Below are 26,138 nucleotides of genomic sequence, written 5' to 3'. Positions count from 1 at the left end.
TCGACCGCGACTCTTAACTGTGCTGACCGACTTGATCGACTGCCTCGCTCAACTTGACTCCTCCTCGACTGCTTTGTTACTCGCTCCTTTTATCCTTTCACGTAAACTTTTCGTCATTAAACTTGTTAGCGGAAAAGTGAAAATCTAATGACACGACGAATACAGAATATAATATTATTACTATTGCGTTGAAAATCAGTCGATTGCGCGCGCATTAATTTTCCTATCTTCGCACAAATTGCATTATATTAATATTTTCATTAGTATTTATTAGTATTTATTATGGCTGCAGCATGGTGACTATTTCGAGTTGCAAACGAAGAAGAAGAAAGAAGAAATTTAAGAATACAAAGGAAAATTTTACGCGATATATCTAATCCTTTTGAAATATTGGAGAGTCAATTTATTCTTTTATATCGGTAAGTAAACTGCAGCAAATAAATTTAAATAAAATGTTACACATGTTATTGTAAATAGTATTAAAAAATATATAAAAGTTTAAATATTAATGGAATATTAATGGAATTAAATATTAATGGAAATATAAAAATATATAAAAGTTTAAAATATTAATGAATATGAATATTTGTGGACCACCACTAATTTTTCACTTTTCACTTTTCACTCTAGAGGAAAAGTTACGTGATCGATACCCTGATTGGTAAACTTCTGGGTCTACGAAGAATCTAAAAGAATGTTCCAGTCACAGACAATAATCACTAAGCGCTCACTGCTCACTTTGTTCTGCTGAACGCAGCCATTGTCTCAAGCGTGGTCTACAATGGCCGCAAGCAGTAAGAAGTAAGCATGAACAGTAAGAAATGGACCAACCACAGTTGATTATTTTTGTCATAATCGACTGTGATTGGTTTATTTCTTACCGCTTACGCTTACTTCTTACTGCTTACTGCCATTGTAGACCACGCTTTACGCCGCTTGCTGCCGTCGCGATTTACGTCTGTTTCAAACGTGCGTCGTTGCTTGCGCGTCGCCGCTCTCTCTATATCAGAGAAGCATCGAAGAATGAATTCATTGAATAAATGTAGAACACAAATTTTATTTCTTAAGCTTTTAACATTTTATTTTTCCACCTACCGTTATCTTATTTATGTATTTCTACGTCTGTATCACGCATGTTAGATATGTGTTTATTATATCTTTTATCTTCTTGAAAGACAATTCGAGTTTCTTTCAATGCCGAAATTCGAGAGTGACGATATTTTCCAACAGTCAACAGGGCATGACGCTTCCACTGGAAAAAAATATAATAATCTAAAAAACACTGAAATGTTATTTAATCGCCAGAAAGTAGTTTTAATAATCCTTTGTTATACATATAAATATACACACACACACTCTCTCTCTCTCTCTCTCTCTCTCTCTCTCTCTCTCTTTCTCTCTCTCTCCCTCTCTCTCTCTCTCTCTCTCTCTCTCTCTCTCTCTCTCTCTCGCTCGCTCTTTCCCTCTAGCCAAGAGATAATGTTAACACATGTTTGTTTCTTCTCTCTGAATGGTGATCTTTAATTTTCAAAGCAATTCGACATACGCACTTGATGAAGAAACTTCGTTTACCTTATGCGTTTACCTTACAAAAATAATATGATATAATATTCATTATGGCATTCTACGCCAACAAATATAGATTACAACAAATCGATTTATTGCACACAACAAAGATATTATTTTTCCCACCAGAATTGTTACCATCTGATTCCAATAAGACGAAAAATGTAGCAGTGGTATTGCGTTGGAATTGTTGCCTGTTAATTCTTTTTACGGCTAGGAAGTGCATTCGTCTTGCTGGATAACTATTGAAGGAATTGGAGTAAATAGACAGAAATGGATAATAACTAACCGCTTTTTAAGTACGCTCGACTTTGGCGTATTCCATAAGATAAAACGCAGTCCGCCGAATTTGGCGGTTCAAAGTGAAGCAGATACACACACTTTTGCAGACATGAGCAGACGCGCGTATGTGTTTATATTGTCCCGAAATCGTAGCGAGATTAATACATGCCGCGGAAGACGTATGATGCCGGTGGCTACATTGCTGACGTTTAATAAGCGCATCACGATATTTATTAAGCCACTTCATACAAATTATAAATGTGAATTGATATAATAATGTTTAACAAAAGAGAAGTTGGGTTCGTTATATTTTCCAAGACAATTTCGTTTACTGATTCTTGAGACATGCAAAAAGTATAAATAAACATGTAATAATACACAAATATAACAATACAATATGTAGATATCTCCTTGGTGCTCCCCAAACAGTCGCGAAGCGTCATTCGTGCAAGCTGTTGTTCCCGCTAAGAAGCACCGAGTTCCGCGCATTACTTATAAATTGATATTACACAGAACGCGTCTCCGTTATCTATTACAGTAAAACATATATCCATTACAGTAAAATATTGGTATATCTTCAACAGAAGAATCCTGTCGTCTCGTCAACAAGAAGATCGTAATATCGACATTTCTGAGATACCGCCGCTGTTTTCACGAGATGGCCGTTCAGAAACTAAGGTTTATCACGACTTCTTTATACCAAATATTTGTCACTTTTGCAAAAGAAATCCGGCAAACGCGCTGACATATTGCAATACATGTCGTTCGTATAACATGATTCTTTACTGTAGCATCGATCACGAATTAAGACATAATCTGTATCATATAGAGATCTGCAAAGTTTTAAGAAAGCTTTCACATAGTCACCCGGGATTCTGGCAAACCCATAATTTCAGTCAGGAGAATTGGGTCAAATCGAGGAAAGATTTTTTACAATTAGTCAAAGTGGAGTTGCAACGTGATATGATGCCGTACGAAATACAGTTGATCATGTTGGTTAAATCGTGTTTTATTTGTCATGCACAGCATAATCTTCAAACTTGTACAGTGTGTTATTGAACTACTGTCCGAATCATGAAGATGTTTTGATATATCATCATATTACAAATTGTGCCAAATTGAAGTCGTGTTTCGAAACAGATAAATACTTACGATGTAAACCATTAAATTATCGTAGGTTAACTCAAGTTAATGAAGAGAATGCTTACAATGTTGTAAACATGCAAAAATGTATTGAATTATTTTTATATTGCAAAACTGATCATTTATTCCAATTCTAATCTGAATACCTATCAGGACCATTGACATTACATTATGCAATAAAGAATAGTAATCTCCCCATAGAAAGTTCGCATTATGTCGTTCATATAATAGCCGCAAATGTTTTAGATGCACAATACATACTATCTTGGGAAACTTTGCTACATACTATGTCAAAGACACTAAAGCATCTAGAAGTTATACTGATAGGATCAGAAATGCAGACTATAAACTCTAATGTCAAACTTTGTTGAGAGTATAAAAAACGTCAAAGTACCTTCAGGATACAAGTTTCATGATCGCATGTCTTTTCGCGATTATGCTAACATGATACTCCCATCTAAGCAACCAAATGTAATTATAGCATATGAAGCAGATATTATTGACTGGGACTTAGGAGCGGAAATAATTTCAAAATTAAAGAATCGATCATGTCCATTTCTTGTAACCGCCGGATCGTATTCTAAATCCGAAAGAATCATACAGGAATTAAAGAGAATTCTGGATATAGTGTATTTAGGTTGAATTTAACATCAATCGAAAATGAATTTAGTTCTCATAGGGCATATAGGGATTTTGAAGACGATGACCTATCTTATCGTAATAAGTATCTAATTATCTTTAAGAGTTTGTCTGATTTATTCAACTTATATAATGAACCGATTAATGATAGTGCAGGTTCTTCATATTGCTAGAACTTTTGCGAGAGATTGATTTTGTGAGGATCATCATTATAATATATAAAAATAAAAATATTATATATCAATGTAATATTTAAAAGTACAAGCGCAACACGTATTATGTTATTTTTAGAAATTTCAAATTCAAATTATTTTTCTTAAAGTAATATGTGTACATAACATAAGTTTTTACAAGTAAAACTTATAATAAAACTCTACAATACTATTCTATTGTACAAAAGAAGTGATATATTAAAACAGTAGCGCCAACTGAGAAACCGAACATATATATATGATTATTGTATGCTTAATATTTTTAGAAATCTCAAATTTAAATTATTTCCTTTTTTTAAGATATATATTATGTACATAACATAAGTTTTTACAAGTAAAACTTATTAAATTATTTTTCTTTTAAAATATAAATGTACATAATATAAGTTTTTACAAGTAAAAATTATATCGTGTTATAAAAATTTAACACGTTTATTAATAGTGTCCAATATTTAAAAGAAATATCTATTTAAAGGTTATTATTATTCAAGAAAAACCTAACTACAAAAAATGTCCATAACATAAATTTTTACAAGTAAAATTTATAATTATTTATTAGAACACTGAGTTATATGGTTATTTTACTTGTTATTATAACAAATTATTTATTATAACAATTCAATATAAAATATTTAATACAAAAAATCTTGGCGCGGCTACATCAAAAACTATATCGAAGATGTACATATGTGCATAAAAGTCAAATTACATAACATTGACACTTCGTCAGTTACAATAAGAATAACATCTTTGAATAAAAAAGTATCAAAATATGTGGAATATATACATTCGATATGTATATCCTATAGGTTTATAATTTATTATAACCAAAAACGAACGATTGCGATGTGCGCCAGCTATTATATATTTCACTCATATGGAACTTCAAGTTCAAATAAAACTATTCAATACCGCGCTATAAATAAAATACATGTCGATAGAATCAAGTTAATTTCAACAAATATATTATATTATTAATATTCAATACATTCTAATATTATTTTGACATATCTATTTTAAAAGTATCTTACATTAGATGTATTTGTAAAGAAATGATTTATATTTTACTATTGTATAAGTTTTAGACATTTTAATATTAGAGAAATGTTTCACCGATAAACGAGTAATTACTCTATATAAACTTAAATAAAACGTTACATCGTATATGTATAGAGAGAATTTACAAATACATTTTATCATAATAAAAATGTTGTCATGTATATATTAAACAAGTTTTACGTAGTTCGATATAGTTCTTGATGCAGCCGCGCCAAGATTTTTTGTATTGTATTTTATATTACATTGTTATAATAAATAATTTGTTATAATAACAAGTAAAATAACCATATAACTCAGTGTTCTAATAAATAATTATAAATTTTACTTGTAAAAATTTATGTTATGGACATGTTTTGTAGTTAGGTTTTTCTTGAATAATTATAAGCTTTAAATAAATTTTTTTTTTAATATTGGACACTATTAATAAACGTGTTAAATTTTTATAACACGATATAATTTTTACTTGTAAAAATTTATGTTATGTACATAAAATATATCTTAGAAAAAGATAATAATTTGAATTGGAGATTTCTAAAAATATTAAGTATACAATAATCATATATATATGTTCGGTTTCTCCTAACCTAGGTTTCTCAGTTGGCGCTACTGTGTTAATATATCACTTCTTTTGTACAATAGAATAGTGTTGTAGAGCTTTATTATAGTTTTGTTTTAAGTTTTACTTGTAAAAACTTATGTTATGTTCACATATATACCCTAAAAGAAATAATTTGAATTTGAAATTTCTAAAAATAACACAATACGTGTTGCGCTTGTACTTGGCGCCTTTTTTACCTTTTTGTTTAAAAAGGTAAGTTTTATAAATTTTACATATGAAAACTTATGTTACGTACATTTTTTATCGTTAGGTTTTTCTTAAATAATAATAACCTTTAAAAAGATATCTTTAGAAAGAAATCAATAAAAAAGATATCTTTTTTATTGATTTTTCAATAGCACGGCCCATCATATCGTCTGCTCAGCATCAACTGACCGGCAATCAAATGACGGGCGACACATACCGTGCTTAATAATTTTCACATTATTATTTTTAGACATTCCCCCTCTCTCTCTCTCTCTCTCTCTCTCTCTCTCTCTCCCTCCCTCCCTCTCTCCCTCCCTCCCTCCCCCTCTCTCTCTCTCTCTCTCTCTCTCTTTCTCTCTCTCTCTCTCTCTCGCACATTTTCTCCTATACTGTATTCTAACATATTTCTCGCTTATTCGCTCGCACTCACTGCAGTCTGCTTCTTCAGCGCTCTCGTAGTGCCCCTAGTGTCGGGAAAGCAATGTGCACGCATATCTCCACTCCTCTGCGTCCGACGTTCCTTTCTTACTGAATCGAAATTTTCCATGATTCAGTCTTTATCTTAAAATGCCTCCACTTAGAGACAACGTACACAAAAAGCATAAGAACACTTTTCTTTCTATTTTTTAAGGCCGAATCAATTGGAACTAAAGAAACCTCGATCGGTTCAGCCATTGCTGAGATATGAATATCTCACCTCGTTTCAACTCGCAGTTTCGCGTAAAATATAATAATATAATATATAATATAATATATCGATGTTTATCAAGAGGCACGGCGTGCCTCGTGCCGTTCGGGCGCAACTTCGTTGCGCTTGAACTTGGCGCGAGGCACTACCGTTCTAACTACGAACTACGTGTTCTCTTGATAAACATCGAACAATAAATTCATCGAATAGACGTGAGACTCGAATTTTATTACTTAAGCCGTTAGCGTTTTATTTATCCATCTATCTTTATTTTCTTTGTACTTTTGCTTTCATCGCCCATATATCTCGTACGTTAGTGATGTATTTATTAATCTGTTGTATTAAGAGACATATCGAGCTTTAATCTCTCAGTGGCGATATTTTAAAACATTCAGTAGGACGCAGTATCACCGAAAAAAGCATAACAGTCTGGAAAACGTTGAAATGTTTCTTAACCATTAGGAGATCTTTGGAAAAATCGTTACTTTCTCTCCCTCTCGTCCTCCCGGAGTCATAGATGCTCGTATGGAAATGATCTAGAGACTCATATTAGGATTTTCCACTGCGAGCTCTCTAAAGTTTACTGGCGAGGTATCTTATGCGCGACAATTGCGGGACATCGTCCGAGACGATCTACACCGATCGCGTTTTAGATTTCGTCTGATCTAAATATTATTAGGTAATAAACCTAATTTCCGCCGCTCACGATAGACGGTTCCAGCTACAAATATGGTAAGCTTTGACAGCTGAAGCTGATTGTCTTGAAAGTTAGTCATGTACCAATAAATTTCAGTGCGCAAAGATTAATTTTTGTGAAAGCAGAAATATTTCTTAATCGATTTAAAATAAATCGTGATAAGCGGTGTTGTCGACATGTACTTCTTCATTACATCGATCTAAAGAAAACTGCAGCTGAAACGTATCGATTGGTTTTTGAAACTTATGGTGACAAACTCCATCAGAAAGAATATATAGAGAGTGGTTAAACGATCCAGACATGGTGATTTCAGTATGGAAGACAAAAAACGTTCCGGACAACCGATAAAGTTTAAAGATGCCAAATTGCAAGCGTTATTGGATGAAAATTCAACTCAAACATTCGGAGAATTGTTAAAAATGTTAAGTGTTACACCAACGGCTGTTTCTAAGCGTTCACAAGCCATGGGAAAAATCCAAAAGGAAGGAAAATGGCTGTCACATAAGTTGTCCGACAATGTCATCTCGAATTGTTTGTCCATCGTAATTTCCTTGCTTGCAGGTTGAAAAAAACGAGTTTTTTGTGACACATTGCGGCTAGCGGTGAAAATAGATTTATTTCAATAATTCCAAGCGGAGAAAATCATGGATGGACCCCGGCACTATCCACATCAACCCCAAAATAGAATATTCCCGGTCGTAAGGCATTGCTCTATATGTGATGGGACCAGAAAGGCGTGCTTTATTATGAGCTGCTGCAATCGAAGGAAACAGTTACGGCAGACCGCTACCAACAACAATTGCACCGACTGAACGATAAATGGATCCGAAAAAGACCATCAATAGCCAGTAATCGACGCAAAATGATTCTCTTGCATGACAACGCGCGACCAGGCATTGCAAGAACCATGAAAGAAACTATTGGAGCTCGAATGGGAAGTTCTCTCGCACCCAGCCCAGTGTTGTCAGATCAAAATTATGTTTTTTCACCAATCTTTATGCAAAAATTCTTCAAATTTCTTCACTTTTGTTAACAATTTCACCAAATTGACAAAATTTTGCACCAACTATGCTAAAACTCAATTTTCTTATTTATTTTTAATAATAACGCATGCGCAAACTTAGAATTATGAGTATATATTACACAAATTTGTCGATTTTTAATGAGAAACAAAGATAGAATGGTCGCGCTCAGCAGAGAAAGTATCTCAGTGAGCGCTCAGTGATTATTGGTGTATTCTTTTAGAACTTTGATAGATTCAAAGTTATTTAATATCAATTAAATATTTTTCTTCTTTTAGTCTTCTTTAATTCTTCTTTTAGTCTTAAGATACATTATAACTTCGAAATATCTTCGTTCCTTCCTTTTGTAATGGTAAGGGGCAATTATATTATCCGTGTCTATATGTGAATATTGAAACGTAGCCAATGAGTGCATTTTAGCAGTAGTACAACCGCTCACTGAGCGTTCAGTGAGCTTTTACATCCGATTGGCATATTCCTTTAGATCTAAAAATATACGCCAATCAAATGCAAGAGCTCACTTAATACTCAGCGAGCGGTTGTAATACTGAATGCACCCAGTCAATCAAATCACAGGACTCGTGGAAATTAGATACTAATCAGCCGATCAGAAAATGTTGGCCACTCCCTTTTCTCAGGCTGGATCTCCAATAGATATAGTAAGCTTAAGTTGTAAAAAAATTGACCAATCACAGTCAACTATTTTCTTCACATTCGATTGTGGATTTTCTCAATATCGGCTGTCAAAATTCACCAGATTTGTGCTTTTCCTAGAAAATTTTCACCAATCTCCAAAATGTGAAAAAAATCACCAAATTTGATGAAATTTCGCCAAGATTGACAACTATGATCCGGCCTATTCTCCAGACTTGGCTCCATCAGATTATCATCTTTTCCGATCGATGCAACACGCGCTCGCCGATACACACTTCTCCAATTACGAAGAAGTCCGAAAATGGGCAGATGAATGGCTTGCTTGAAAAGACAGCTCGTTCTGTCGTCGCAGAATCCAACGTTTGTCAGAAAGATGGGAAAAAGCAATAGAAAACGATGGAGAATATTTTGATTAGAGGATTAATTCATTTCCTTATTAAAATAAATGCGTTTTCCAAGCAAAAAACGGCGAAAGCTAGGTTTAATACCTAATAAAAAACAGACCCAGAGGAAAGACAAATGTGGAGAAAAAATGTAGAAACCGAAGAGAAATCTGGAGAAACGTTGGACAGATCGAATGGAAGCTGTCAGAGGTTCCCACTTAAGATCGCGACTCGATTTATTTGAGATCGAAATAAATCCAGATTCAAATCCAGCAAAAGAAACTTCTACGTAAGAACGGTGAAAATTTCGTCAGTGTGCTCCGATTTTTATTTCAATAATCTGCAGTTGAGATAAGAACGAGGTTCCCAATTGGTATTGCGATGCGATACACTTATTTGCAACAAGTTTTGCACATCTAATCGTAATCTATGCTACACTTGGCAATGTTTGAGAAACTTCCGCAGGGGAACTTGACTCTAGATTTCGAGAAACCGGATTGGATTTCAATTAGATCGCAGAAAACGTTCTAAACGGTGAATAAGCGTGTTTTGTGCACCGTCACCCTGTAGTTAGCGCGACCGAGCTCGCCGGCTTCTTCTTCACCGGTCGCCTTCATCGCTCAATTTCTCGGATTCGCGCGTTAATCGTTAGCTCATGTAAATTACACCGAATCGACGTGGAAGCGCGAGCAAAAAAGGCCGGCGATAAGTTGGACGAGTCTCGACTCGTCGATATCCTCGCCGTGTGTCTTAACCAGTTGTGAAATTTTCTCGACACGCACAGTCCGTCCGGTCTGTCGTTAACGCGTCTCGTCGCCGGCCGGCCGGCCGATTACGTGCCAGAGCAGTTAAGCGCCCTCAGCACTCGCGCGAATCCCTCTTTATTAACATCGCGTTAATGAAGCTGTACAATGAGCGTAGGAAAATCCCGCGGAGGAGGAGAAAGAGAGGCGGTGCGCCGCGCGACGCTAGTCGCGAGCGTGTTGCTCGAGGCGAACTTGTCGTCTTGGCGCGTGAATCCGGCGGATGGGGAGCGGAGTGAGATTGCAGGTTGTCGGTCGGTCGGTCGGTCGGTCGGTCGGTCGGTCGGTCGATGCTCGCAAGAACGTCGAGAATCGCGCGCGACGACGTGTTTCCGCGCCGAGTTAACGCCGGCAGCCCCGCCCGCGCGCGGCAGGCTTCGAGAGAGCGTGCGCTTGCGGGTACGCGCCGGTGTTTCCTTATTTACTCTCGGGATCGCGGATTCGTTAAGGCGCGTCGCGTGGGCGGAAAGAATGGTAACGCCAAACGAAGACTCTCATAAAGAGGATATATTGCGAGAGACCCACGGAGTCGAGAATGGGCGCGTGTGAGGTAAAAGTACGGAACGTGCAACCAGCTCTTGTTATTTCACCCTTTATAAAAATTGGAATGTTTAAATTTTCAACGTAGAACATATATAAGGGGTCCGGGATTCTTTGGGGTAAAACTTTAGAATAGGGCCCTTTCCGAATTTTGATATATTTTTGCTACTTGCTGGATAAAAATCTTTGTGGTGACTACGACAATGATAATCAATGGGGAGAGCCCGAAAAAAATATTACCGACCTATTTTTTTCAAGTTTTTTCGAATCTTATAAAACTCTGAAAGAAAAATGCACCAAATTTAAACTATTGGGTAAAAGTATAAAAAACTCAATGAACTTTAATAAACCAAAGACATAAACTATTCTCCGCTATAATTTAGACTTTATAATATAAATTTGTGCTTTTAATTAAAGCAGAGCATGATTGTGAATAATACTCTGCTTTATTTTGCTTGTAATTTATGATACTACCTTGCGTAGGGGTTTTGCTAATCTTTTATTCATTTTCATCAGTATCCCTTTTCAGTACATCGTAGACTTATCTGTTTAGTAAGGCGAAAGATTCGAGTAACAACTGTGAACGGTATTTAATCAGTATAAAATTGATATTTAAAATTTTAAATATATGGAATAAAATTTTCGTGCTTTTCTTATAAAAATCTTAACCCCCCTCCCTTAATATATATGTAAAACTTTCCATACATGTTTTTTTACAGCTAGTTTAAATTACTGAACAAGAAAACGTAGTTTTTGGTATAATAGTACTTCTGAATATTTACCAAAAAAATTGTTCAAATAATAAGTGGGTAACATTTTTTTCGGGCTCCCTCGATTGATTATCACCGTCGAAGTCACAACAAAGATTTTTACCATGAGAGTAGCAGAAAAATATCAAAATTTGGAAAAGGCCCTATTCTAAAGTTTTACCTTCTTTGGAAACGAAAAATTGTGAAAATTTCAAATAAAACTGAGAAGAAAAGTCATGTATCATTTTGCAATCGCAATTGTTATTAAGTTATTAATGATTGAAAATGACCAAGCTCTTTTAATTGATAACTTGAAAATTTGAGTACTTATTTGTAAAATGGTGAAGGACTTTTTTGTTCAGAATGACCTAATCTACAATTATATGGCTATTGTGCCTAGCGACAGGTTTAAGATACAGGTTTCGAAGTTCAATATCATTCATATTTATCGCTAGATATAATAGCCGTCATATAATTGTAGATTAGATCATTCTGGACAAAAAGGTCCCTTACTATTTTGTAAATAAGTACATAAATTTTCAAGTTTTCAATTAAAAGAGCTAGATGTAATCATTTTCAATCATTAATAACTATTGCAATTTTTGCAAAATGATACTTCACTTTTCTCCTCAGTTTCATCTGATTAATCTTTACAATTTTTCGTTTCCAAAAGATCCCGGACACCCTGTATATTCTAAAAGATTAAATATTCTTTTAAACTTTCAACATGAAATGTGTGTGTGTGTGTGTGTGTGTGTGTGTTCCATGTTGAAAACTTGAATATCTAAATTTAAAGCTCGAAACAACATAAACTTTCAACATGGAATATATACAAGATGTCTCAGCATAAGGAGAACACCTAAATATCTTATTTGTGTTTAATGATACAAGAAATATTTACAGTATAATTTCAATGGTTTTGAAGAAGGAATATCGTGGAAAATTTTGTTACGATCCTTTTTTTCCAAATTTTTACAAGGCTTTTTACAAGGCTTCTTACAGGAAAGCATGTATTTTTTATAGCATCTTGTGCAGTATATTGAAATACATTGAAGTATGCTTGAACAGACCTTGAACATGAAAAGAAATAAATTCCAAGAAAGTATTGGGATGGTATGTGAACTTACTCTTTATATTTGAGCATTTAAATGTTTTTGGAGATGGGAAGGTGGTAGGTTGCTACCGGTAAACGTCTTTTTTTAGCTTTTCTCAAAAAAGGTCTAATGGCGTGAGATCCGGTGAACGTGCTGGCGAATCCAACGATTTGGAGATTTCTTATTCGATACTTGAGTAATTGCATTTGAAGCATGAGCAATCATCATCTATTGGTATCATATTTTCTGACGAACACTTGATGACACATCTTCTAGTAATACATGTAGATAATACGGTAACAACGTTGCATTTTTTGTCCATTTGATATCTCGATAATAAAATGAAGCCCAGTAATTAACAAACATAACGAGTACAATAATCAACAAGCATAAAGAATAACTTGATCTACCACTCTAACACTCTTTCGGAATTTGTCTCCACTTTTTTTATGTTCAAGGTCATGTCAGGCTCTCATAATTCGAACATATTTCAGTGCATTTAAAGATAATTTACAAGATGCTGTAGAAAAAAATACATGCTTTCCCGCGAAAAATATTAGAGGTCTTCAAAAATTTCGAAAAAAAAATAATCGTAATTTAATAATTTTGAAATTCCCAAAGGTCGATAAGTTAACAAAAGTTAGGGCACTATTATAGTAATATATTCTTGATAGTAAATAAAGTAAAAAAGTCTAATACTATTTTTTCTTTCGACGAATAGTTAGCGAGATATCGTAAGTTAAATGTTGAAAAAGTTACCAAGTTTTCCTTAAATATTTCAAAATATATTTGGCAAGTAAAAAAAAATGTCTCAGACAAAAGTTGTTAAAATTAATTGGTAAAAAAAGAAGATATAATAAAAAATTGGGCTTTCTATTTTAAAAAATTAAGTTGGTCTTCAACTGACCTTGAAAATACCCTCCAAATAAAAAACTGATAATGCCATTCTCTTTCCCCTTCGAAATCATGGAATACGTGTTTTAGTTTTTTCTAATATCTTTCATAGTTTTCGAGGTTTTTCACCTGTTATGTTTGAAATTTAGCACCCTATATGTTTTATATATTTTAGCCCTTAAACTCGAATATTCAAACTTCTAAGCTAAAATATATACATATACACACACATATATCGAATACATACACATGTTCCATGTTGAAAGTTCAAATATTCGAATGTTTCTAACGGCCGAAATAATAAAAACGTCCAGAATTAAGTACATGTCACGACTTGTTGATATTTTTACCTCACATGTCGCGCTGGATTTCCATCAAATTGACACGGCTATGCCAGATCGGTTACGAGCTGGAAAATACAGCCGTGTCGATTGCATGAATTATTGAGAATACCGCAGTGATTTTTCAACGAGCCTGCCTCGATCGCGCCGTTCGAACGCGCGCTCGCCAATCGGCATTCTCGTTCTCGCGTCGCGGCAGCCAAGGGCTCGACGTAGTAATTAGCGCGAAAGTTAATGGTAATAAACTAATGACAGGCGCGCGAGATAGAGAAGGCGCCGGCTTAGCGGCCCCAACCAGACTCAACGCATTCTTGACGCCGGCGATGTTTTTATCGCCGATGGAGGCTAGGCGCCGTCGATAAGTGACTCAACGTAAACCGCGTCGGCACCGCCTCTGCGAAATGCCAATGAGCTTCCAATGTACTTCTATGTACTTATCGATGTTACGCCGGTGATTTTGCGATACGAAGTTCCGATGGCACGTCACGCGCGCGGCCACGTCCGATCGTGCGAAATTCCCGACGGTGCGGTGGCTCCGTGGAAAAAAAGAAAGAAAAGAGAAAAAGGAAAAAAGCGGTTATCGCGTCGACCGGTATTCCGCGTCGCGCAGGTAGCGTCATCCGACATCCAGAATCGTGCCGCGAACGAGTCGTTACGTCATTGCCGCACCGCGGTCGTCGCTTATCGCTTTTCGTAATCGATCGACGTCAGAGAAAAAGACAAGGAGAAGCGACTGCGCCCATTATACGGGTTCGCTCGTGTTTAACTATCGACCGGGGATACAATATCGCGATTCGTTCTGCTCGGTGGGACGTAATGCTTTAACAACGGTCTACGCCGCGGTAGTCTCGAGCGATAACGAGCAATAAACCATCGCGAACACTCATGCAGGCGAAATTACCGGGATCGCAAGTCACCGGGCGAGGGGCCTCGTTCATTACTCGTAAACGATGCCGTAATTAAACTACATGCCTTCCTCTCGCTCGTGTGCTCGCTTCGCGATTGCGGACCGATTGACTGCTTATCTGCGGCATCGGGATCGGCGCGTCGTCCTCGTCGTCGTCGCAGCCGTCGATCGACGGATCGCGCACTGTAATCCGGCTCGGCGGGATTACTTTGCTTACCTGACGGACCGAAACCACCGCACACCCCTGTCAAGTTAGCCCCCTTCTCTCCCCCCGCCAACGCAGCAACCTAAAGTCGTGGAACTTATTGCAAAATTTACGTCTTTGCGACACATTTTTATATCGTTATTTCGCAAATGCGCTCTATTCTTCGAAGAAGATTTTCTCCACTTTTTAAGAGCATATAAATTCGGCACATAATTCGGACTGTTAATAACATCAAACCCCCCCTCCCCCTCTTCTAAGTGTTTTCGCAAATTACTACTGAAACGTTTGCGGAGAACAGAACAATCAGAAGTAGAGCAAGTAATTTGCATATATTAAGTCATTAAATATGAAATGTCCGATTTCGAATAAAAAATTTGGTTTATTATATCTTAAACTAGAAGTAGTACAATTAATCAAAGTATGCAGCTAAACCACCAACATAGTTTTGCCATCTTAACGGTAGCTCATTCATGTCAGCAATGAAGAAGTCTGAAGAGAGGTGGCGATGAAGGCGCGGAAGGCGTTTTCCACAGCTTGTTGATAATTGGATATTTTTCCTTTTCCAAGAAGTAGTCTAGTACCTGGAAGAAATAGTAGTCAGCTGGTGCTAGGTCTGGTGAATATGATGGGTGACAGAGAGTTTTCGAGTCCAGCTCCTGTAGCGTTTTGAGCAGCGTTGGTTGTGCGTCATGTGTTCGAGCGTTGTCTTGCAAGAGGATTGGCCTGTCTCTTGACCAGTCTCGGCTGCTTAATTGCAAGCATCCTCATCATTTCATCTAGTTGGTTACAGTATACATTCGCTATAATCGATTGATTAGGTTTCATGAAGCTGTAGTGGATAATCTACCAGCGCTGGACCACCAAACAGACACCATTAGCTTTTTTCCTCTTAGATTAAAAGAAAAATATTACAAACACATTATTCTTAAAGTTAGAGAGATTATATGTCATAATGTAAATCTTATTGATTTTAATATAAATTTCCTCTTATACACAGATTATTTAATCTTTTTTTAAGAAAATTATTATTTATTCTTATCGTATTTTATTCTTACTGGTTATATTAGTTAATTTAAAAAATTATTATAATGTATAGCGAAAAGTAATATATATACATAGATATACTTCTGGCTCCAGTTCTACAGTAAGTAGGCACGAATGAAATAAGATCATCATAACAATTAAATTTCCAATCAGTTTTGTTATGGACTTCATAGCTACAATGATGTTCATCATAACCAATTATATGAAACATAGTTAAAAGAAAGAATATATTATTCAACTTCTTGCAATAGATTATAAACTGTATTAGACTAAATATGGGTAAATTATCTTGATTATATATTACAGCGACACACATACCTTTTTTAAAAAGCATTCCAAATATTCTGACCTATGAGCATATGGTTATTTTTTCGTTCATGTCTGGAGGTCTGGAGCATGACTGAACAAAAGAAGCCGGCATTCAAATCAACATGTTTCTCTTCATATAAGAGGAAAATTAATTGATATAAGAGGAAATCCTCTTGAAATAAGAGGAAAACAATTAGAATAATATCTAATAAATTTTAGACGAATGATTCACTTTAATCGCTTTATCGAAAGAGGAATCCTTTTTCTGTGATAAGCTTTGCTTAGAATATGAGACTATGGGAAAAGTCACTTTACGAATAGAATACTTTTTTTAGGTGTTGAATTTTGCGACAAGTCCCGATCGTTTCTGCATCGACGGGGTGGATTGCGGGGCCAGCTTGACAGAAAACGAGTAGATGGAGAAGCGAACGAGCGAGATAAAGGGAAGGGCGAACACGGGGCAGGAGAAAGTCTCGTCGCGATGCCTTCACGTGGGTGGACAACTCGGTGGTCGGACACGGTCGGTCCGGGTCGGTGACGCTTTTTACGAGAAAGTCACTTCCCGCTTCGCTACCGGCGTCGCACAGTGGAGTCAGATGACATTTTTTGGTTCAAAATTCTCTAGAAACCTGAATTTCCAACCGATCATCGACAACAATGGATAAGGTTGATCCTGAATAAATTCCAAAGAGATCTCCCAAAGAGATCTTCCAAAGAGGTCTAGCCGAAATTTTGAAAAAATTATCGACTCAGGGTTCGTGGGTTTAGGGTTTGTCTTAAAAGTTTCGAGGCTCGAACTTAATGTTTTATAACGTCGAATATTTAACGTCGAATATTATTAGGTTCTTGAGCTACGGCTAGATTGGGTTCTTGGACTATTTGGGGCTCTTAATATATCGTGGATGCTTCATGCATCCACGAGCTAAAAAGCTCTCGGATTGATAAATTCCTAGGTTGATGGGCTTAAGACTCAAAATCCCTCGGTTTTGTGCTTAACGGGTCTATATTTGATGTTTTTGTATTTTAGACATATGAGTTTTGGGTTAATGGGTTTCTGCTTCAAGATCGATAAATCTCGAGGTGTCTGTTGATTGGTGTCTGTTGATTGGTTTCATAGTTTCAATCTGCTGAATACGCTATTAGATAGAAATAAGTGTCGAATAATGAGTATTTCACAACTTTCTCGCGTTTAATGATAATTCTTCCTCTTTTGGGGCTAGTAATTCGAGAAAAAAATTTTCTTTTTAATTTTGGCAAGACACATCTCTTCAGAATTTATTCAGGATCTACCTCGTCCATTGGTGTCGATAATCGGTTGGAAATTCAGGTCTCTAGAGAATTTTGAACCAAAGAATGTCATCTGGCCCCACTGTGCGCCAGCCAGCACTCGCTCTCGCCGAATGCGCGGCATCGATCCTCGAAATTCACCCACGGCGAGTAGATCAATCGGAGGTCGAACGCGACAACGCGATTACCGCATCGCGTCGTCAGCATCACGGCGGATTTATGCGACGAGCCGTTGTCGGAGATTTATCTGGAGACTCGGAGAGTTGTATGTGAGAGAGAGAGAGAGAGAGAGAGAGAGAAAGAGAGAAAGAGAGAGAAAGAGAGAGAAAGAGAGAGAAAGAGTGCGTGGAGGGACTTTCGGAAAATATTCTCCTCGAGCTTCCGAGACGTCGGCGTCGCTTGGTATCGCTTTTTAATTATGCCGCCCCGCGCTCGGCTTATTATCCGCCAACGAGCGTCCGCGGGATTTTAATAACGGACCTCTAACGAACCTTTTCTCCGCGTCGTGCCCACTAAATCACTGCTTCGAGCACACTGTCCTAATCCGCGGATAAAGCGTCTACGCCCAGCGCGGCCGGAGCGGTATCGGGCGATACGCTCGCGACAGCTCGCGGCCGTAAATCTACGCGCGCGGTGCGTTCCTCTCACCGAGAGTGCGAGAGTGCGGTAGTCGGTGGCGCGCGATAGCGACGCGCTCTGAAATCCGCTCGTTCGCCGTCGCTCGCCGCCGCTGCACGTGCGTCGCACAGGTACGCGAATCGTGCTGGAATGCTGGCCGGCCGAATTCCGTGTACTGCCGGCTGATAGAGCATGATAATGTGCATAAACGATGACGGCATAGGACTGTCGCGTCATAGCCGCGATAATATCGCGTGGAACGCAGTGATAAGAAACGGCGACGCGTTCCGCGCTCGGCCCGGCTCGGCCCGGCTCGGCGGCTGCGCTTATCGACGGCTCAGCGACGCGGAATTCCACGCCGTGCCGTGACTCAATCGCGCACGCAACACTTCCGCAGAAAAATATTCTCTCTTTACCGTTACCCGAGAAATGCCCTCCCGCCAAGATCTTTTCTCAAAAAGTGTCTCGATCAAACCGATTATATCGTGATGAATAATGATTTACGTAATGCCGATTACGATAACTTTGACCTCTCGAAATGAAAGTGATTTTCGGAGAAATTTTTAACAAGAAACATGAAAAAAATATTGTCCGATCAACGGATATCAAAATAAGTAACAACTACAAACGGAAAAAAGGAAAAAAATATTTCAACCCATAAACAAGTATTATGAATATATCTTTTAAATCTTCGCCTTATTGGATAGATGAATCTACAATAAACTAAAAAGAATTGATACCGAAAAAGATTGACAAAGTCCTCACGTAAGGTAATAATATGCGCTAAAGATCGTAAACGGAAATAATAAAATTCTGTTTTTTAGAATAAGAATAAAAACATATTTTTGGCAGTTGTGGAATGTTTTATTTTACTTTTCTAAGCAGAATATATTTTTTTTATACAATATATATTAAAATATGGTGTATATGCCTTTATATTTAATGTCCTTATTAACAATGACAAACATTGATCATGGAATTTTTTTACTATTTCTCTCATGTTAATGATACATTTTTTTTTATTATCTTTCCATATTTCTTGCTAAAAATGCTCTCGAAAATCATTTTTATTTCGAGGGGCTAAAGTTATCGTAATCTCCCCAATATCAATGTGGGATAATGCTATTGAAAGTGTATCCACAAATGAAGTGATTGATTAGCTTACAAGTAGAAAAATATTCAGCAGTGATAACTAGAAATTTTCTGTCACATGAAGTTCGGTTGCAAGTAATAGAAAAATCTGTCTTGCAAACCGAAGAATCATTCGCAACAACAACTGTTTTTGATTGAAACAACTAAAATTTTCCATCTCGAAAATATAGTCACTGCAGCAGAGTATTCGGCTGCTCTCGCAGAAGACGTAGAATTATATCGTACATGTAAAGAGAAACGAAATCTCAGTCACTGCAACCGAAAAGTTTCGTTCGAAGAAGTTGAATGACGCTGCTAATGGCTGCGTTCAGCAGAACAAAGTGATCATTGAGCACTTAGTGATTATTGTCTGTGACTGGAGCATTCTTTTAGATTCTTCATAGATCCAGAAGTATTTGCCAATCAGGAGCGAGAATCACTAAGCGCTAACTGATCATTTTGTTCTTCTGAACGCAGCCAATAACGCGATTTTTAACCCGGCTGCGTAAGCATTTCCCCCATTTATTTACATACACAGGAACGATCTGTTTACTGATGTGAAAAACAAAACTTGTATCCTTGACAACATTAATATTCGATTTAGATAACCGAATGTATTTCTGGAACAACAAAACTTCCTAACGGAATTTCTCTTGTGTAACAACGAAAGTTCCAGTTAATTCCTGAGGAACGGAAAATTTCGGTTGTCATAACTAAAATTCAGTCACATCAACCAAATAGTTTTCTGCATATGGAGAAAGACTTTAATTTCTGTAAACTGAATTTACATAAAAATATAAATTATATCTATATACAACGCTATATATATATGTATATATATATATATATATATATGTATATGTATGTATATGTATAGATTGCAAACCTATATGTATGTATATGTATAGATTGCAAACCTATATTGATCCCTGCGAGTCTAGAAATGTTAAACAATTGAAGTCGAAACTGGGGCTGAAATTTCGATTATAAACTCTACTACCAATGATTTTAAATCCGGCCGCGCAAGTATTTCCCTCTCCACTTACGTACACAGGACACTCTAGATCTATTCCTTTTCGGAAAACTTTTGAACTAGTGCACACTAGTAGAATTAACAATAAATTAGAATGAGAGGAAATATATCTTTTTCGTTTCAACTTATCGTGCTGGTTCAGAAGTTTTTCAAGAAAGAAGCAGATCTTCTGTTTACCCGTGCGAAGAACGAAACTTGTATCCTTGATAACATTATTGTTCCGTTCCGATAATCGAATATATTTCTGAGACAACAAAAACTCCTAACGGGATTTCTCTTGTGTCGCAAGCGATTTTTCGGTTAATTCCCAAGGAACGGGAGGTTTCGGTTGTCGTAACTGAAATTCGGTTACATCAACCGAATAGTTTTCTGCGTACACGCGCGTGGCGCGTTAATTCCTCCTCGGGTGGCGGCGATATAATCCGAAATTATAACCATAAACCGCTTACGATTGCGCACCGCAGCTCGCTTTCATCGAAAAAAAAAAATCTTATTTGATATGAGATTTGATAGTTGACAGCTAGCATAATGTTGCTTTCTAATATAGATTACACACACACAGTGAAAAATATTATGTTATTATTATGTCATCACGTTACTAGTATGCCAAAGATATTTTCTTATTTGATATAAGATTTGATTATTATTTATATTATTAATATTAACAATATACAATATTATGAATTCCAATATTATTATTATTAATTATTTTTAATTCTATTATTATTAATTCTAACACCTGATTCGTATTCGACGACCATAAAAACTCTAATGTGTTCCCATTCCTGCTGAAAAATATGCATTTTTTTTTTAAGTTGACAGCAAGGTTGACAATTGTCAATAGTCCAATCTTAATTCTAACATCAGATTCGTATTCAGCGACCCCGTAAACCCCGTAAGATAGCTTAATGCAAAAGAAACTTTACATTCTTCTGATTTCAATTTCTGGTTAACAATAATTTCCATTATTATTAATAATCATTATTGTTAATATTGCAAATTTCAGAGGGTTTCTTTTTTAAATCGAGCTCCACAGTTTTCTTTGAAATTTATTAACGATTAATTTAAGACGTGAATCGTCTCGATCGGTTCAGAATTACAATTTGTAGCGATTTTTGAACAGTAAATTGTGATTTTTTTCCCACTGTGCGCCGGCCGTCCACCTCTAAGCGATCGAATCGGACGCACCCGTAATATTTCCATCCGAAGATGCCGCTGCACGGTAACTCACGACGACAGGTGATTCTCTTCGTCGCGGATCTTCGCACCGGGCCTTCGCCTTATCCCGGACGCCAGATATGATTCTAAAACAACGTTGCGCGCGACACAGACGGCCATCGGCCGTCGGACGTCGGGACATGGGATTAAATGCTCGGATTTTCCGCCTCCGGAACAGAGCCCCAGGTCAGCGGGTCGTCAGCGGGTCTTCGGGGTCGGACGCGTGTCGTCTAGAAGACACGGCCGACCTCGGCCCGAGCTTCGCTCGGGATGAATCGGCTTCGGCGGCTGAGGAAACAACGCAGCGCGGGAGACCGGCCGCGCGTTTCCAGCAGAATCACCTTGCCCGATCCGTCGTCGTCGTCGTCGTCATCGTCGTCGTCATCGTCGAGGACCCGCATTTTTCCTCGCCGTTTGTCGGTGCAGCCGCGCGCGTTTCCTCCTCGCCCGGAACGGCGAACGCGCGCACGCGTCAGGTCCCGTCCATTACGGTACGTGAGAAGGCGTGTTTCCACCGTGAGAGGCGTCGCGGCTTCCCGACGGGGACCAATCGATGATTTCTCGAGAGTCATTAACTCACATAACGAATGATGCCAAGAGCGCCGATGTCGATACCGCCATGCTGGCCGTGCATGGCGCCTCGCGCCGTCCGGCCGCGAGCGCGCAGGATCGGCGCTTCGGGCAGGATTATCGCTCGCCACGTCGCTAATCGCGCGTCTAATCAGCCCAAGTTCGGCGAGCGGCGCGGAGATAACGCGCGAAGGCGGAGAGGAGACGCGACGAGTCCCCGCGCACTCGGCCGCGGTGCATTTCGTTCGGTAGGTAGGCCAACAACACGTAATCATCGCGGCGAGCCTGCCGCAAGATAAGATATCGATTCGCAGCATCGTCGTAGACGTCGAAATGACGAGACACCTGGCTCACGGTTACTTTGAGACAGCGCGAGACAGTTTGCTCTCATGCCGGCGCCGGCGTGTTTTATCGGCAAATGTTGAATATCGGATCCACCAGTCAGTCACCAAGTGTCGTGGCGAGTGTGTCGTCCTGCCGAGGGAGAGAGCGAGCGAGCGAGCGATTCACGTGTCGCGGCCCGATGTCGCTTGCGATTTCCGCGAGCGGCGATTTATCGACAAGTCGAGTGGCCCGGGGCGATTATGCAAAGACTTCGCGCCTTTAGGATCGGATGATAATCGTTCGCGCTCGGAACAGGTTTACCGCGACGACCGCTTCAGTGCGTACACGTTCGCGGCCAACTTCGCGGGACACGTCGAAAGGTGAGAATGCATCACGAGGAAATCGAGTTCGTAATAGGAGCAGGGATCCGAACCGAAACAAAATTTCGGTCCGGTTACGGTTACGGTCCAACAAGATATTTCGTAACGGTTCTCAATTTCGGTTTCGTTTCAGTTAGGCATAACTGGAACCATTTGAAATAACGGTTTTTTCAAAATTACTTTTTTATATAAATATTTATTTTTGTAAATTACAATATTACAATATGTAATATATAAACGAATTTTCTTCACAAAAATATTTAAGCGGCGTCATTTTCTATCAATTTTAACTAACATTAATGGTTTCGATTTGATGTACTTGTCTTATACTTGGTATTGCTTCCTCTGTTTTTGAGATTTTTGTGGCAACGTTGTAGCTATCTGTTTCCAACGGCCGTTTTGCTCTCGTTTTATTTTCTGTTATTTTGTTTTATTTTCTGAGATTGTGATCACAAAATATGAAATTATCTATTTTTATTTTATCCTTATAATTCATACAATAAAAAAGCTGCGCAATGTCGTTAACAACCGGCAATTGTCGGAACCACAGTAACGGAATAGAGGCCCTGAACGTAACTGTTGTAGTACGTTGATCGTGGTGTGAATTTTCTAATAAATAATCGGCGGCAGCGATACATGGGGCGTCGTAGAAACCGAAAAAGGACCGAAAACCGAAAACATTTTTATCGGTCCGATATCGGTTTCGGTCTATTTGATATTATAAAATTTCGGTACAATTATGGTTAAGGTTTGTTCATAAAAATCGGTTTTAAAACGGTTATCGGTTCCGGCACCGGTCCAGTCCGGATCCCTGAATAGGACGGACAGAGTGCGGCGCTTTGCGGTCAGAACTTGGACATATCAGAGAACGAGCGTATTTATTAATCCGCTGATCTATAGATCCGGATCTTGTTTCCTCCCGTGATTAACGCTTTCTTCCGGTCTCCTCGCTTTATAACCCTTCTGCACCATCGCCCGAGAAATGTCCTCCCGTGAAGATTCTCCTGTCTTTTCTCAAAACGTGTCTCGATCGAGCCGATTATATCGTGATAAATAATGATTTGTGTAATGTTGATAATGTAGGATAATGCTATTGAAAAAATGTTTCCATAAATAAAGCGATTGATTAGCTCATCACGCAGACAAATGCTCTATAGTGACAACTAGAAATTTTCTGTCACATGAAGTTCGGTTGCAGTAATAGAAAATTTTGTCTCGCAAACTGAAAAATCATTCGCATTGACAACTGCTTTTGATTGAAGCAACTAAAATTTTCCGTTTCAAAAATATAATCGCCGCAGCAGAGTTTCGTATGTCAAAAGAGAAACGAAATTTCAACGATCTGTTTACTTGTGTGAGAAACGAAACTTGTATCCTTTATATTGTATGACAATATTATTGTATGACAATTAATGTGTTTGGTTCAGATGAGCGAATATATTTCTCAGATGACAGAAACCTTGTAACGGAATTTCTTTTATGTTACAACAAAATTTCCAATTGAGAATTTTCAATTTCTGAGAAACGGTTTCGATTGTCATGAACTGAAATTCAGTTGTATCAACCGAATAGTTTTGTGTTTAGAGGGTGACTTCAATTCTGTAAATTGAATTTATATAAAAATGTAAATTATATCTATAATACATACAACGCTTTATAAACTACAAACCTATATTGATTCTCAAATGTCCAGAAATGTTAGACAATTGAGATCGAAATTTTAATTATTAACTTTACTATGAGTGATGCAATTTTAAACCCGGCCGTGCAGACGTTTTTCCCTCCACTTACGTACACAAGGACTCTCTGAATTTGTTCTTTTTCGAAGAATTTTTAAACTAATGCACATTAGTAGAGTTAACAGTAAGTCAGAATGAGAGAAAATATATTTGTTTCACTCCAACTTATTGCATTAGTTCAGAAGTCCGTCAAAAAAGAAACAGATCTTTTGTTTACTCGCGTGAAAAACAAACTTGTACGATTGACAACATTAATACTCAATTCAAATGACCGAATATACAGACTCATTTTAATTTATCCTTTCAAATATCTCGAAAATATAAAAAATACGGAAAAACATTTCTGACAAAAGTTGTTCAAATTAATTGGTAGAAAAATATAATATAATAACAGACTGGGGTTTCCATTTGAGAAAAGTAATGATCGATGAATATCTCCAAAGTGGCGCCATCTGTAAACAAAATGATATCACTGTCTTATATTCCCCTTCAAACTAAATAACTTTTGTCTGAAACGTTTTTCCGTAACTTTTTCCGTAACTTTTATACTTTTCGAGATATTTGCGTGGATAAATTAGAATGAGCCATTCTGTATTTCTGAGACGACAGAAACCTTCTAACGGAATTTTTCTTGTACAAATTTTCAATTGACTCCTAAAGAACGAAAGATTTTGGTTGACTTAAATGAAATTTAGTTATATCGGGTGCGTTCAGCGGAGAAAACCGCTCAGTGAGCGATTAGTGACTATTGGTCCTTACTGTTAGATCCTTATATTCAGGCCAATAATATTGACGAATTACTCAACAGTTGCGCAACTGTTGAGTGTCGTGAACGCACCCATCGACCGAATAGTTTTCTGTATAAGTAAATATTATTATAGTTTTTTATTCAAGAGCATCTGAACGCGAACGTCTGATATTTATGTTTTCGCGTCTTCTCAGGCTTCGTAACATCGCGACGGAATGAGTAACGATTTCTTATCTATTAGGCAAAGGCAGCCGCGCCGGATATGAATCTCTAAATGACGAGTAGAACGTTACGAAATCTGTTTGCACAATCCAGAAGGCGGATTGATCTCCGGAATGATCGGCACGATCGCGACGAATCTGCGTGGCCAATAACGTATGATGTAATCGCGGCATGAAAATAATCGATCGATCGCGAACGCCGATAAGGATTCGGACGAGGCGATGATTCGACGAGATTATTACGTCGCGATTAGCAGCGATAGTGCAATCACATTCCATTAATACATGTGACGCTTGTCGACAGATCGGCGCGGTAGCCATGTCATCGCCGGTTCGGCACGGCGGATCACGAGAAATCGGCATCGAGCCGGGAGAGAAGAGCCATCATCGTCGGCATCACGGTGCGCTTAAGGCCGAGTGACGTCGACAGCCGGAGAAATCGGTAATCGAAGGATCGATACAGGCAGATCGATCCACCAAATCGCAACCGACGGCCTCCTTGCTGGCCCGGCCAGCTACTATGCGAATTGAAGCTCTCAGCACCCTCGTCGCGGTAAGTCGTCCTGATTCTCAAAAGCTGCGCGCGATATATTGTGTTTTATCTATCTCCCTTCCCTTCCCTCATATCAAATTTCTCCTCAGCAAATATACTGGTTTATACTGATATATCTTCTGCTCAAAAAGTACTCAATATTATTCATTTAAATGACGCGCGTTTAGAATATTCCAAAATCCTTTTGTAGTTAAGTTGGTACCACTGTACTTAACTTCCATACAGAACTAGAGCGCGATCTGTCAATTAGTTTGTTCGTGGCAGCCGTTTGTGTCAGTCG

General features: G+C 37.9%; 1 protein-coding gene across 1 annotated transcript in view; it reads left to right on the top strand.

Moving 5' to 3' along the window:
- Positions 1-25,854, top strand: part of LOC112590121 (uncharacterized) — a 203,561-nt gene extending 177,707 nt beyond the window's left edge. The window contains exon 3 of the mRNA XM_025305851.1: positions 25,610-25,854. The gene's annotated coding sequence lies outside the window, so the exon portion shown is untranslated. The remainder of the gene's footprint in view (positions 1-25,609) is intronic.
- The last annotated feature ends 284 nt before the right edge of the window (positions 25,855-26,138 follow it).

This window comes from Harpegnathos saltator, unplaced genomic scaffold (genome assembly GCF_003227715.2).
Source record: "Harpegnathos saltator strain DR-91 unplaced genomic scaffold, Hsal_v8.6 scaffold72, whole genome shotgun sequence".
Taxonomy (NCBI): Eukaryota; Metazoa; Arthropoda; class Insecta; order Hymenoptera; family Formicidae; genus Harpegnathos; species Harpegnathos saltator.
This window is presented reverse-complemented; position numbering and strand designations above follow the sequence as displayed.